We start from the raw sequence: 16859 nt of genomic DNA, 5'->3' as shown, positions 1-16859 counted from the left end.
TTATTGGACAAACCTTGCAAAATAAAGATTCCATCAAATTTGACCCTGATCAGTTTTTTTGGCCAAGATTCTTAGAATCTTGCCTACGTGGCATTTTTGGTAGTGCTGACTGTACAGCACATTGCTTATGTGGCACAGTCAGCACTGCCACGTGGAATTTATTTATTTTTTTGAAAAATTTTTTTAATAATTTTTTTTTAATAAAAATTTAATATTTTTTTAAATTTTTTTTATTAATTTTGTTGATTTTTTAAAATTTTTTTTTTAAAAAAATTAATATTTTTTTTACGTTTTTATTATATATAAATTATAAAAAAATTGAAAAAGAATTATAAAAAATTGGAAAAATTAAAAAAAATTTACGTTTTTATTAATTTTTTTTCGAAAATTGTTTTACTGTTTTTTTTTATTATTTTTAAAATTTATTTTTATTATATATAAATTCGCAGGTATTTTCAAATCCGTAGGTAAATCCACAGGTATTGTCAAATTCGCAGGTAAATCCGCATGTATTTTTAAAGGTAAATCCGCAGGTAATTTTAAATTCGTAGTTAAATCCGCAGGTATTGTCAAATCCGCAGGTATTTTTAAATCCGTAGGTAAATCCGCAGGTATTGTCAAATTCGTAGGTAAATCCGCAGGTATTGTCAAATTCACAGGTAAATTCGCAGGTATTGTCAAATTCGTAGGTAAATCCGCAGGTATTGTCAAATTCGTAGGTAAATCCGCAGGTATTGTCAAATCCGTTGGTGAATCCGCAGGTATTTTTAAATCCGTACGTAAATCCGCAAGTACTGTCAAATATTTTTTAAAAACGTAAAAAAATATTAAATTTTTTTTTAAAAAAATATTAATTTTAAAAAAAAATAATTTTTTTAAAAAAAAATTTTAATTTTTTTTTAAAAAAATATTAATTTTAAAAAAAATTAATTTTAAAAAAAAAAAATAATTTTTAAAAAAAAATATTAATTTTAAAAAAAAAATTATAAAAATAAATAAATTCCACGTGGCAGTGCTGACTGTGCCACATTGCTTATGTGTTGTACAGTCAGCACTACCAAAAATGCCACGTAGGCAAGATTTTAAGAATCTTGGCCAAAAAAACTGATCAGGGTCAATATTGATGGAATCTTTATTTTGCAAGGTTTGTCCAATAAGTTTTTTTTTAGAGGGGGGTAAACCGAATCTCGCTTATATGGCAGGGGGTAAAGTAGTATTAACCCTAAAAATTAAAAAATGTTTGAAATGATACAAACCTAATTCAAAGAACTAGGAAATAATCCAACATAGAACCAAAAAAAATAACATTAGAAGCTAACGAGAAAGATTGCAAGACTTTATTTTACATTGAACAAAATGTTAATTCCAACAATTTTTAAAGAATCTCAAAAATATCGAAATCTAAGAAAATTTAGGATATATTTGTGAAGTATAAAGATAGGGGAGATAAAATCAATAAATTATATCTATTGAGAATGAAGTATGAACTTTTGCATATGGAATAAGATTATAAGATAATTGATTAGTACTTCTCATAATGAATTACAATATTTAATCAAACGAATATGTGCAATGAATCCATAACTGATCAATAAATTGTAAAAAAGGTAATGAGAACCTTAAATTCAAAATTTTATTTTATTGTAGTTTCCATTTGAGAAGACAAAATATGCGAGTGATATGAAGATAGGAGAGCTACAAAGTTTTTTAGAAACTCGTGAAATTAGAGTTATTCAAAGAGAATATGAAAGATATGTACATAAAAAACAGAGAACAATATCCATGAAAGAAATGGAAGAAGGTCAAATAAATGTTTAATAAAGGATTAAATTGGTCTAACTACAAATAAATTTTTAATTTGAAGTATCCAATTCCAAACTAAGCTGGAACGGTAATAGAGTTCAAATTGATTTTATCAACAAAGAAGTGTCTACAAATTGAGCCGACATACGTCTTCATACATCTCTCGTGGTCGACATAGAAAAAGGAAAATGATATGAAATAAGTTGATGTGTTGGGGCCTCTAATTTTGGAAGTGGGGGTAATGAGATTTTTGATTGAAAAATGATTTTTTTTAAATGTTTATATATTCATTATAGAGACGTCGGCTTGCAAAACCCACTATAATATAGTTTAAGTTTTAGAATTAGAGTTTCAATCTTAGACCATTTACAATGGGGGTGTTGAAAAAATTATTCAATAGTTGAATGTCTACAATGGTTTGTTGAATGAGGTGTTTAATGTGATGTGGATTAATTGGTGTTGAAAAGATTCAACATGTTGAATGAGAAAAAAGTGGGGCCACATGCAACACTTTACACAATTTTATTGGTTGTTGTGATTATTTAGATTTTATTTTCTTTTAATCATTTAAAATTAATTATTTCATAGTAAATAAATTTTTTATTTATTTTTATTTTTATCAAAATTCATTATTTTTTTTCCTCTATAAATAGAGACTTGGTTCATTTGATTTGGACTCATAAAAAAAAATTCACTTTTTTCTCTCAATTTTTGTATTTATGATTATAATTTTATTTTTTTAAAAAATAACTATTTTTACATCTCTTATTTATTACTTGCAAGAAAAAAAATTAAGAATAGAAAATTAGAAAAAATAAATAAATTATTAAATTTAAAAAAAAAAGTTTAAATATTAATTATTTTAATTTAATTTTAATTGATAATAGATATTAATATATAATCATAAAAACAAAACTTTAAAAGAAAATAAGAATATGATGTGGGGTAGGGTGTTGAATTTTATTAAACAAAACCATTGTAGTGAAAAAAAATTGAATAGGTGTTGAATTATTAGGTGGAAGAGAGAGAAGATGATGTGGAAGATAAAAAGTGAAAAAGTAGGGTGTTGAATAATGTAACCATTGTACATAGTCTTATAAGAATATCTTTAGCAACCTAAAATGGTTGCCACCGGTCTGAATAAATAGAATTGTTACATTTTATTAAATTTTATATTTTCTATTATTTCTGTGAGATATTGGATCGAACTCTAGTATGGTCGAAGGATGGCTTCTTGGTTCGACAGGATTAAACATGAAGTCGAAGGTTGTTCACATGCTTGTGTCGAAGATGCTAGGGTTGTTAGCATGTTAAATTAGGTTTAGTGTTTAAATCCTAATTTGTTAAGTTAGCTTGTTTATTAAGTTGGCTTGTGTAATGAGCCTTGTGGGAAAAGCCCATTAGTTAGTATGTTAGGTTTTATTATAAATAGCATACAGTCTCTCATCATTGCTAAGCTGCAAATCCTAATTTAGGGAGAGAGAGGTTATTTGTTATTCTTGTAAACTTGTAATCTTGTTTTAAGAGAAAGTAAAAGAATAGCAGTTATAACCAATTCTTGTGTTCTTCTTATCTTTCCTAATTCCCTATTATACTTTGTTCTTGACATCGTTTTCACAACAAATTGGTGCGGTGAACGTGGAGAAGATGCCGTCAACAAAGTATGAGATTGAAAAGTTCACCGGAGTGAATGATTTCGGCCTGTGGCGCTTGAAGATGAAAGCCCTACTGGTTCAGCAGGGTTGTTTGGAAGCGTTAAAGGGAGAGACAGCCATGAATGCTGCATTAACGGCAGCGAAGAAGACGACTATGATCGAGAAGGCACACAGCGCAATTTTGTTGAGCCTTGGTGATAAGGTTCTCAGACAGGTATCAAAGGAGATGACGACATCAGGGTTATGGGCGAAACTTGAAAGTTTATATATGACCAAATCGCTGATAAATCGACTCTACCTGAAGCAGATTTTGTATTCATTCAAGATGGTTGAAGACAAAGTGTTGGCTGAGCAGTTGGATATGTTCAACAAGATGATTCTTGATCTTGAAAATATTGATGTAAAGATCGATGATGAAGATCAAGCGCTGTTACTATTGTGCGCTTTGCCTCGATCACATGCTCACTTCAAAGAAACTTTCATGTATTGAAGGGAGTCCCTGACCTTTGAAGAAATTCAATCAGCCATATATTCAAAGGACCTGAACGAAAGGAGCATAAACCTTCGACTGTTGGCGAAGGTTTGGCCGTTAAAGGAAAACTCTTACGAAAGGATGGTAAGTTTGATAAGATGAAGGGCAAAAGCCAGTCGAAGTCTTACAGTGGCGAAGCATCTGGCATTCAATGCTATCATTGTAAGAAGGAGGTTCACACAAGAAAGGTGTGCCCTGAACGCCTGAAAGATCGTGGAGGTAAGGATAATGGCAATGCAGCCATTGTTCAAGATGATTTCGAACCATCGGATGTTCTTGTGGTTTCAAGCAGTGACTCGAGAAGAGAGTGGATTATGGATTCAGGTTGCACTTGGCACATGGCTCCAAACAAAGACTTGTTCGAGGAATTATGTGATCAAGATGGTGGATCAGTATTGCTGGGAAACAACAAGGCTTGCAAGATTGCAGGTGTTGGATCTGTGAGGTTTAAGCTCCATGATGAGTCAATAAGGTTGTTGACTGAAGTCAGGTATGTTCCTGATTTGAAGAGAAATCTACTTTCTCTTAGTGAATTCGACAAGAATGGATATGTTTTCCAAGGAGAGAAAAGTATCCTAAGAGTCATGAAGGATTCGAAGGAAGTCTTGAGAGGCGTGAAGAAACAAGGCTTGTATACCCTTGAGGCTGAAGTTGTAAGTGGTTCGACAAATGTTGCATCCACGAACCCTTTGTCGAAGACAGAAATCTAGCACATGAGATTGGGCCATGTCAGTGAAAGGGGTCTGGTCGAATTAGGGAAATAAAATCTGCTTGGTGGAGACAAAGTCGAAAAGTTGAAGTTTTGTGAACCCTGTGTACTTGGAAAATCTTGCAGAGTGAAGTTCAACAAAGGCAAACAAAGAACACATGGATCCCTTGATTACATTCATGCTGATCTTTGGGAGCCTGCAAGGTGTCCATCACATTCAGGAGCAAGGTATTTTCTATCCATAGTTGATGACTATTCCAAAAAGTTATGGGTATTCATCCAGAAGACTAAGGATGAAACTTTTGAGAATTTCAAAAGTTGGAAGACTCTGGTTGAAAATCAGACTGGCAGAAAGGTCAAGAGGTTGAGAACCGACAATGGCCTTGAATTTTGCAATGAGGCATTCGACAGTTTTTGTGCTGCCTCTGGTATTGCAAGGCATAGAACTACTGCAAGTACTCCACAGCAAAATGGTTTGGCTAAAAGTTTTAATCGAACTATTTTGGAGAGAGTCAGATGCATGTTAACTAGTGCGGGGTTAAAGAAGGTGTTCTGGGCTGAGGCTGTTTCGACAACAACATATCTGATAAACAGATGTCTTTCGACAGTGTTAGATATGAAGACACCTGGAGAAGTTTGGTCGGGACATCCACCAGATCTCGACAAACTGAGAGTATTTGGCTGCGTAGCCTATGCTCATATTAGGCAAGACAAGGTCGAACCTAGAGCTCTGAAATGCATGTTCATGGGATACCCTGAAGGAGTCAAAGCTTATAAGCTATGGTGCCTAGAGCCAGGTCACAGGAGGTGTATCACCAGTCCAGATGTAGTTTTCAATGAAGCTGAAATGGCTTTCAAGAAAACTGATGATGATGGTCGAAGTGCAGAAGAGCTGGAACATGTAGAGATTCCTGTTGAGGTGGAGCATGTTGATGCTGAATTGCATATCCCTGATGAAGTCGAAGAAGAAGCAAAAGATGCTGAGGAAATTGAGGAAATTGTCGATGACTACCTATTGTCAAGAGATAGGTCGAGAAGAGCCATCAAGCCACCTCAGAGACTTGGATATGCAGATCTTATAGCTTATGTCTTAATCTCTGCAAGTGAGGTTCTAGACGAAGAACCTAGAGACTACAAGGAAGTTATGAGGAGTCGAAATAAGACTGAAAGGCTGAAGGCCATGGATGATGAGATGAAACCTCTTCATGATAATCATACTTGGGAACTGATCAAGAAACCTGCTGGGGCAAGGTTAGTCAGCTGTAAATGAATTTTCAAAGTTAAGGAAGGAATTGAAGGTGTAACGCCCGGAAAAATAATTATTCGCTTGATTTAGACATTTGTGGTGTTTATTGAAATTTTTGCGTTCTGGGGTGATTTAATCGGTATTAGTTCGGGATAGCGGATCGATATTTAATCAGAAATTTTAATATTTTTAGTATTAGAAATATTAATAAGCTAATATGTAGCGTTTTGGGAATTTTCTGAGTATTTGAGATTAGACCGTAAATATGAATTATTGAGTATTAACCCGGTATATTAAATAATCAGATATTATTTTTTTATGGAATGATAGTGGAATATTATTAAAAATAGTATTTTAATTTATTTTGAGTTAATGAGTTATTTGGGCCTATTTTTGATTTAGTAAAGATTGGTGAAGGGGGAGTTAACTCTTAGGCCCAATATTGTAGAAAAAAATAGGTTTTTAGTGTTAGTGTTAGAGTGAACAAAGGGTAGAAAACCAGAAGAAAAAAAATAGAAACCATTTTGAAGAGAGGAAGCTAGGTTTTGAAGAGGAGAAGAGGATCGAGTCCCAATCCAAGTGTTAGAGTTGTAGAGGTTTCTTCAATCCAAACAAGAGGTAAGGGTGAGATTCTCTTTCTATAATGGAGTTTATGATTAATTGCATGTTAGGGATTGGGGATTTAGGTTTTTGCTTTACTATGTTGATTCAGTTTATCATTGTTGTTTGAAATTGTTCTGTGAAATAGGAAGTATAAAACATGTTGTTGTTCATTGATTTTACATAGAATTATAAATTAAATTGGTTAGATAGAATCATCTTGTATTTTCTGCCGTTGCCGTTGTTACTGTTTGAGTTAAAGTTGCCGCTGTTAGTCCCTTGGCACACGACCGTTACGTCATTCTAACCGACGGTTGCCACTACATTATGACTGGCGGCATGACATCATAGAAGCTTGGCATTGGGCAGCTTAGTATGTTATATATATATATATATATATATATATATATATATATATATATATATATATATATATATATATATATATATATATATATATATATATATATATATATAAATATTTAGATGGGGGTACTTGTAGAATTTTTGCTAGATTTTCCTAATCAATGAAATCTCAAATTCAATTACTTTTCATCGAAAAAAAAAAGAAAAGAAAAAGAAAATATCAACTTATGATGAGACAGCAAAATGTGAGTGTTATATATCACCATTGCTAGCTAATGCTCACAAAAACAATTGTCTAGCTGTTTTTTTTAGAGGTCAAAATTAGTTATACTTAGATTGTACTTAAATAAAGATGTTTCTCCATTTTTAATTATAATTGTCAAATGCATAATGGTACGATAAATTGGAAACAGTAGGATTAATGAATTGTAAATTATGTAGTGTGAGTAGAACAAATGCTAAGTTAACCGTAGTGATTATAGATCTAATAAACAGTCCCGTTTGATCGAAATAGCCGAATTAAGCGGTATATTTAGTTGTCCGGAATTTGGTGAAAAATTACGTGGTAGCTAAGTTTAATTAGTACATTAACGTGGTGATGTTCTTTTTTGAAATTGGGATATTAATCGGTCGATTAAATTAATAGTTGAATTAATTTTTAATAAGCCTATTTAATTAGAATAAATTGAACTTAGATTAACTATTCGGTTTAGCGGTAAATTACGGTATCTTGTGAATTTGACCGTGAATGTGATTGTTGTGAATATCTTTGTGATTCTTTTGCTAATGGCATCGTTCGTTGATTTGATGAATTGCCGGAATTGTTCCGTTGTTTACGTGATGTTGTCGTAAAATGTGTGAGTGTTATTACTTGAGTTAATAATGATAATTGTGATATGGGCGTGTTCCTTGTGATGAATATTTTGTGAAGTAAATGATGATGATGATGTTGTGTGATGTTCGGTTCATCGAGTCACATACATTTGCATATACTCTGTGACGGCCTGAAAACTATGGCAAACATGACGGCCTGAAAACTATGGCAAACATGACGGGCCAAATGGCAATTGGTGACGGGGGCTGAAGCTCCGATTGGTACCACATGCATATACATGAGTCATGTCCCATGTGTCTTATGTGATTTATACATTGTGACGTTTTGTGACTATATTGTGATTGTATTTTTGTGACTTGTTATATGACGGAAGTATTTGAATTGTGAATTAATGACTTGGTGAATAATATGAGGATATCAATACTTGTGAATGCGATTAACCGAATATGTCTAATTTCTGATATATAATTTATCATGCGCTCAATTATATGAATTGATATCTCACCCTTTCTTTGTTTCGCCGTTGCCTTTATATTGGTAACGTGCAGGTGATTCACATTGAGAAGAGGTTAGCCGAGTTGGTCTTGAGTCGTTGTCGCTCTGATACGTAGCACTCGGGGGGACGAACATGTTAATTTACTTGCTATTGATTTATTATGTTTTGGCAAATACTTGAGTTATTTATTTGAGATTGCCATTTTAATTGTGTTAATCGTTGAATTAAGATGCTATGAATCCTTGAACTAATTGTTGAGTTCCCGTTGCACTTCTATGGAAGTTGATTCATGTAAAGTCTATTATTTTGATGTTGTCGGTTCTTCCGTATTTGGTGAATGCTATGTATCCGCTTATGCGACGAGGTGATTTGTCATTGAGAATAAATATGTGATACCTCAATTGCTTATTTTTGTGAATTTTTATACTCTGATTTTATTTAAATTCTGCGGGTAGAATTGGGGTGTTACAGAAGGAGTGACGTCGAAAAGATACAAGGCAAGGTTAGTTGCAAGGGGTTTCCCTCAGAAAGAAGGTGTCGACTTCAATGATGTGTTTTCTCCTGTTGTGAAGCATAGGTCCATTCGAATGTTGCTTGCCATGGTGGCACAGTTCGATCTTTAACTGGAACAGATGGATGTGAGGACTGCGTTCTTGTATGGTGATCTAGATGAAACGATCCTGATGAGGCAACCTGAAGGGTATGTCGATAAGGGGAAGGAAGATTATGTGTGCAAGTTAAAGAGGTCTTTGTATGGGATGAAATAATCTCCTCGACAGTGGAATAGGAGATTCGACAAGTTCATAGCACGCATAAGTTTCATTAGAAGTCAGTTCGACCACTGTGTTTACTTCAGATTTCGACCTAGTAATTCATTTATTATTTTGTTGCTTTATGTGGATGATATTCTCATAGCAAGCAACAATGTTGAAGATGTGACGAGGGTGAAGGCTGGACTCAATAAGGAGTTCGATATGAAGGATCTGGGAGATGCTTCCAGGATTCTTGGAATTGACATTCGAAGAGATAGAAAGAAGTCGAAGTTATGCTTATCTCAAGAGGCATATCTACGGAAGATTCTCGAAAAGTTTGATATGTCGAATTTGAAGCCAGTTGTGACTCCAACAAACCCTCAATTCAAGCTGAGTATTGATCAGTGTCCCAGTACCGATGTCGAAAGAGCCTATATGAATAGCATCTCATATGCTAATATAGTTGGTTCTTTGATGTATGTTATAGTCTGTACTAGACCCGACATAGCATATGCAGTAAGTCTTGTAAGCAGGTACATGGCGAACCCTGGAAAGGCTCACTGGCAAGCATTGAAGTGGATTTTAAGGTACATAAATGAGTCTCTGAACAGAGTCCTAATTTATGGTGGAGCCTTGGGTGAAGATAGTAAAGCAGCAATTGAAGGATATGTCGACTCTGATTATGCAGGTTGTATGGATTTCAGAAAATCTATTTCTGGATATGTTTTCACTATGTTTGGTACTGCAATTAGTTGGAAAATAACACTTCAGAAGGTTGTTGCTCTATCAACCACTGAAGCGGAGTATATTGCCCTAACTGAAACTGTGAAAGAAGCACTGTGGCTTGAAGGTTTTGCGAATGAGCTGAAACTTCAAGGTCGAGGTATCACTGTTAAATGTGATAGTTAAAGTGCAATACACCTGTCGAAGAATTCAGTCTATCATGAGCAAACTAAGCACATTGATGTGAGACTGCATTTCGTCAGAGGAGTAATCGAGCGTGGAGAAGTCCAAGTGCTGAAGGTTTCGACTGAAGACAATGCTGCTGATATGATCACCAAGACATTGCCGAGTTGCAAGTTTTTCCACTGTATGCAGTTGATAAAGCTGCATGAAGAAAGCTAGTTTGTTCCCTTGATGTTGTAGATTTAGATCCAAGGTGGGGATTTGTGAGATATTGGATCGAACTCTAGTATGGCCGAAGGGTAGCTTCTTGGTTCGCCAGGATTAAGCATGAAGTCGAAGGTTGTTCACATGCTTGTGTCGAAGATGCTAGGGTTGTTAGCATGTTAAATTAGGTTTAGTGTTTAGATCCCAATTTGTTAAGTTAGCTTGTTTATTAAGTTGACTTGTGTAATGGGTCTTGTGGAAAAAGCCCATTAGTTAGTATGTTAGGTTTTATTATAAATAGCATACTAGTCTCTCATCATTGCTAAGCTGCAAATCCTAATTTAGGGTGAAAGAGGTTATTTGTTATTCTTGTAAACTTGTAATCTTGTTTTAAGAGAAAGTAAAAGAATAACAGTTATAACCAATTCTTGTCTTCTTCTTATCTTTCCTAATTCCCGATTATATTTTATTCTTGACATTGTTTTTCACAACAATTTCTGATTTTTTATATTAAGTATTATAAATTAATATAATATAATTTATATTTTTAATGTCCGTATTAGAGCTGATCCTTTTAAAATTGAGTATTTCGTTTTGTCACCCATAACTCATTATATACTTTGAGAAGAAATAAAGGATAATGTAAAAGTAAAAGATGTGAGATGGTAGTGTGATAAGAAGAAAAAAGATAATGGAGAAATGAAGTGTTTAAATATCATGGTTGTTTTTTAATATGAAAGGAAATCTTTTTACAAGAAATTCAAAGTTATGAGCACTACCAAACAATGGCTGATCTGGTTAAATGTATTGAAGTGATACGGTAGTAGTAGTCATCATGAAATTAATCATTATTATTTTTTATTATAAATAAATTTGACATTTTTAATTAAATTAAATAATATATATATATATATATATATATATATATATATATATATATATATATATATATATATATATATATATATATATATATATATATATATATATATATATATATATATATATATATATATATATATATATATATATATATATACTAAATATGTTATTTAATTAATAAATTTTAAAAATTAAAAATTTTATAATAAAGAATGGAGAGAATATGATTGATAAGTAATAATAACGAATGAGAATGAGTGCACTTGTTTGATAGGGGTGGCAAAACGGACTCGGTCATCCGTACTTTTATGTGGGGCGGGATAAAGTTTTAGGTTCGCAACCTCAAATATTTTCGTTCTCCTCTGTTTTTCTTTTTGCAGACTTTTGCGGGCACGGACATTCATATAAAATTTTATATTTTTAGGTCTAAAAAGTGTAAAGTCTGCAGGCATTACTCGTCTCTCCCTCATTTTTTTTTGTGGTGCGGGACAAAGTTTTAAGTCCGCACCCTCAATTATGTTTGTCCTGTTCCGCACTATTTTTTTCAGCGCATACTTAAACGAAACGAGCATGCTCGTTTTCCATTTCTATTGGTAGAGATGATAGGGGTCTCTTCTTGCTTAACCAAAGATCTTGAGTTGGAACTCAATCCTTAATACGAACTTCAAGGTTGCAGTTGCATGCAGAGAATATTAATTACTCCCTCCGTTCCTTTATAAGTGTCACTTTTGGCAAAAAAATTTGTTTCTATTTAATTGTCACTTTATAGGTATAAAGTCAATTATGTCCCTACTTTTTTAATTGACACGTTAATTGAGGAGTGTTTATGAAAGAGAAATGATAAAGGTAAGGGTAAATTAGGAAAAAAGGTGGAAATATTAGTTCTTTTTTTATTGTCTTGGTAATATAAATTTTGGCAAGTGTGACATTTAAAAAGGAACGGAGGGAGTATAAAATTAGCATCACACATTCAATGTAATATCTCAAATATAATTAATAATAATATTATTAATTAGATTATGATAATTGGTATAAAATGACATAAGGGTGGTTAATGGTAAGTGATAAAAGTAATTTGGTACTTAGAAAATGACTTAAGCTAAGAATGAAAGAAAAAAACAAATTGAGAAGAAAAAAAACTCTCTTTCCTCTCTTTCTCTCCTATCAACTTCTAAGTATCTTATCCACCGTTTTCAATTAAACTCTAAACCTTCAATTTGTTTCATAAAAAATCACTCAAAATCATGAATTAATCACGAAACATCTTTCAATAGGAAGAAATAATACATTTTCATCGAGTTTTTCCTATTTTAGTCCAGTATGTCCTCAAAAAATCTAAACTCTTGAACTTCATCTTCTTCAATTGATGTGTAAGTTTCTCATAATTTTGAAGGTTATTAGACTACAAGATGTAAGCAAAACAAAATTTTCCCCTATTACATTCTTTTTAGGCTGAGAGACCCTATGAGTGTGGAAGAATTAGATTTTTTTTTGCTGTCGTTTTGGTGCTCATTGGTATATTTTGAACTAATTTGAGTTGTCTCTCAAATTTTACATCGGAAACGGTAAATTTAGAGAACGTTTAAGACTGAGATTTTTTTTTAAATGAAGGTTAATAATAGATAAAAGAAGATTGCAACAAAAAAATATAGGGGGACATAAACCAAAACCCTATCGAGGAGGAACGAACCTAAAGAAAGACATACCAAGCTTATTCTTTACAAAATCAGCCTTTAAACAAACTGGGACAGAGGAAAAATAAGTAGTACCATTAAGACTAAGCCCTATGTTAGCTAGACTGTCTGCACAAGTGTTCCCTTCCCGAAAAATATGGGAAACCACAAAATTCCAATTAACAACTATATTTATACAATTCACCCATCTATTTCTAATATTCCACGGCACAACAAAAGGGAACTTGAACGCTTTAACCACCGTTGTAGAGTCGATCTCTAACCAAATGAAATTTCAATTATTCTCATAAGCGAACTCAATAGCAATCATTGCTCCCGAGAGTTCGGCCATGAGAGAGTTGGAAACTCCCAAAGAAGAAGCAAAGGCTCCCATAAAAATTCCCTCACTATTTCTCACAATACCACCGCAAGCCGACAAACCCGAAGATGAAGATAAGGCACCGTCACAATTAATTTTTATCCAATTCCTTGGAGGCGGCTTCCAAATAACCTCCATAATAACAGGAGCTTTAGGAGGACGGATAGTGACTTTGAAACTCTTGAGAATGATGAAATCTTGCATATTCAAATTTTTTGTTGCCGAAGAAACACTACCAGCCAAAGAAACTGCTTCCATAATGTAAGAAGTGGCAGCAGAAAAATTCATCTTAGCATTATGGAATCTAATCTTATTTCTAGCCAGCCATATAACATTTAAGACGTAAATCACGGCTGCCCCAACAACAGATTTGCATTGACCAGCCCCAAAATTATTGCAAAGACTCCAAACATCATTCCAACAAAGAATAGGGTAGGAGAAATTAAGTTTTAAACCTAACCAATTCCAAAGCTGAGAGGAGTACTTATAGTCAAAGAATAGATGGGGTGTTGTTTCTTCCGCCTCATTGTAAAGATCGCACCGAGAAGGAAAAGCAAAATTCCTTCTCCGCCATTGTTCGTCCGTAGGCACTTTATTATGTAAGAGCTTCCAAACAAAGTATGACTTTGAAGGTGGGAGTGATTTTGACCAAAGCCACTGCCACCCCTCCTTAAGCATCCCTTTTGGTCTCTTAAACTCATAAGCTATTTTAGAAGAGAACTCCCCATTAGCAGAGTGCACCCAAACTTTCGAATCAGGACGAAGATCGAAGGGAATATGGCAGCCAAAAACTCTCTTCTTTATCGCTGTTGGTATGCAAGAGACAGCTTTAGAAAAATCTTATTTACCATCAGTTATAATACTGCTGACTGTTTGATCAACGATAACAGCCGCATCCACCAACTCATTATTCAGCGGGCTGCCACACCAAGTATCGTACCACAAACTGATATTAGAACCGCAACCCAACAACCAAGAGGTGTTGTTCTCCACACTCGGAATTTTCGGCTTAATGCTGGACCAAATGGAAAAAAATATGTGATGCTTGATGATTTTCTGCTTTCTAAAAACTCTCTGCCTAAGCAACTGTGCCCAAGGTTCAACAGAGTTATGTAAATCCCAAGCCATCTTAAGATTGTATGCATCATTTAAGATGGTGATAGACCGAATCCCAAGCCCACCTTCCGCTTAAGGAAAACGCGTATTCTTCCAAGCCACCGTTATGATTTTATTCTTAGAAGTTTCCCTGCTCCATATGAACCTCTTCACCGCACGCTCAACATCTCGGATAAGAGAGATTGGTTATGAATAAATAGCCATGGAATGCGTGAGCATACCTTGAATGACGGACTTCACAAGCTCTACGCGGCCGGCAAACGATAAAAGAGCACCTTTCCAAGAAGCAAGCAAATGAATGATTTTATCCGCAATAGGACGCAAATGAACCACTTTAGGTTTACCTTTAAAGATAGGAACGCCAAGATAAAAAAACGGAGAAGTGCCAATTTTGAACCCCAATATGTTCGCCAAAATATTTAATCTGGAAGAGGACATAGAACCACCATAAAGGAAGGATTTATTACAATTAACATGTTGCCCCGACACAGAAGCATAATCTTCAAAAGCATCGATGAGATTCTTAATGTTTGAGAACTTTCCTCTACAAAATATGAAGACGTCATTCGCGTACAATATATTAGAAGGCACAATAATGTTGTTAGGGCCCTTGATAAGCTCAAGCTTCTGCGAGGAAACCATCAGCAGGATTTTTCCACTTATCACCTCTTCTGCAAGACAGAAAAGCAGCGGCGACAGCGGGTCCCCTTGTTGGACACCACGAGAACAACTGAAATAGCCATACAGCACTCCGTTGATGTTAATAGACAAGTGGGCAGATTTAAGAAGGTTACTAATCCACAAACAAAACTTATCACTGAAACCGAATTTTTGCAACTCTTTCAAAAGGAAACTCCAATCCAGGGTATCAAACGCCTTTGTAATGTCAACCTTAAGTGCCACATTGTCGCACCAAGCCTTAGAGTCTAACAAGTTAACCGCCTCAGACGCCAAACTAATGCAGTCATGAATATGCCTACCTTGGATAAAACCTCTCTGCTCCTTAGAAATAAGAAAAGGCATTATGGAAGCCAAACGATCTGCCAAAATCTTTGTAATAATTTTGAACTTGAAGTTCGACATCGCAATAGGTCTGAAACGATCCAACGTGTCTGCTCCTTTGACTTTAGGGATAAGAATTATAGTGTTTGCATTAAATCCATATAGCAGCCAACCAGAAATGAAGAACTGAATTACCGCATTCGACACGTCTTGCTTGAAAATATCCCAATAAGAGTGAAAGAACACCGCTCCAAAACCATCAGGGCCCGGGGCAATACTCTTTGGAATACATGGTGAGTTTCTTTTAGGACTTGATTATGTGGCTGAAGTAATAATATAATTATTTAGATGGTTACTATAAGAAGATAAGCTAATTCTTTAGAAATCTCCAAAATATTACTTTAGGCACTGTTCCACTTTTGATAGAATGTTCATTACTTCATATTGTGATGCTGAATTTCATAATTTGTATGGAAAACTTGTTGGCATTAGCTGTCAACAAGATTTTATGAACTATAATAGGAATATAGTTATTATTTGTTAATTATCCTGATATGGTCATATATAGAAATAGGATTTTTCCATGTATATATTAACCTATTCCTCTCTTGTAACATTTACGTATTACAGAAATAAAAATGAGAGCTACGTACCAGTTTAACATGGTATCAGTCGTCAGGTCATAATCTAGACCTACAGTAACACCTTTCATCCATCTTCAATGGCCGACTCAGATTTAAACTCTGATGAGGCTACCTCGTCGGCTATTCTTGCTGAGCTGACGACGAAGAATAACGAAAGCTTTGAACCGTGCTTCAGCCCCGTCACAAATTAGTTCTGACCATGCGGTGGCACCGATTTGCATCAAGTTAGATGGAAGCAACTATCCCCTTTGGTCTTAGGTGGTCGAGATGCATATCTCGGGCAAAGACAAATTGGGATATATCAATGGAGATCTGCCGCAACCTTCGCAAACAGACCCTACCTTTCGACGTTGGCGGATTGACAACGCTATTGTTAAGGGATGGATAATCAACTCAATGGACCATTCTCTAATCAGCAATTTTATTCGATTCTCCACTGCCAAGCTGGTGTGGAATGCTATTGCGACCACATAATTTGACGGTAGTGATACCTCCCAGGTGTATGACCTTCAGCGACGGGTGACACGTTTTAAACAAGCCGGTGGTTCTCTTAAAAAGTACTACAACAATCTCCAAGGACTTTGGCATGAGATATATTCTTGTCGTCCAAATCCGATGACTTGTTAAGTTGATATCCAACATTACAATACACTTGTCCAAGAAGAACGAGTGTATGTGTTTTTGGACGGACTTGATGACCGCTTGGACAATATCAGAAGCGGTGTGTTACAAATGAAACCATTTCCAACAGTGGAGCAAGCATATGCACATGTTAGAAGGGAAGCTCTTCGACAGGCAGTGATGATAGACAACTCAAATGAGTTATTGGGAGCAGTTCTCACATATAAGGGTCTCAAGTTACAGAGCAGTAAGATATTCTCTCAACCCAAACATAAAGAAGCATCTGATGGCACTAAATGTTCTCATTATGGAGGTAACAAACATACTCGTGAGACCTGTTTTAAGCTTAATGGTTATCCAGATTGGTGGACAGACTTTCTGGCTCGAAAGCGTCACGATACAACTGATAGCAACCCGGGAAAAGCAGCAGTAGCTACT

Source organism: Vicia villosa, linkage group LG2, assembly GCF_029867415.1.
Source record: "Vicia villosa cultivar HV-30 ecotype Madison, WI linkage group LG2, Vvil1.0, whole genome shotgun sequence".
NCBI lineage: Eukaryota > Viridiplantae > Streptophyta > Magnoliopsida > Fabales > Fabaceae > Vicia > Vicia villosa.
Note: the sequence above shows the minus strand (reverse complement) of the source record.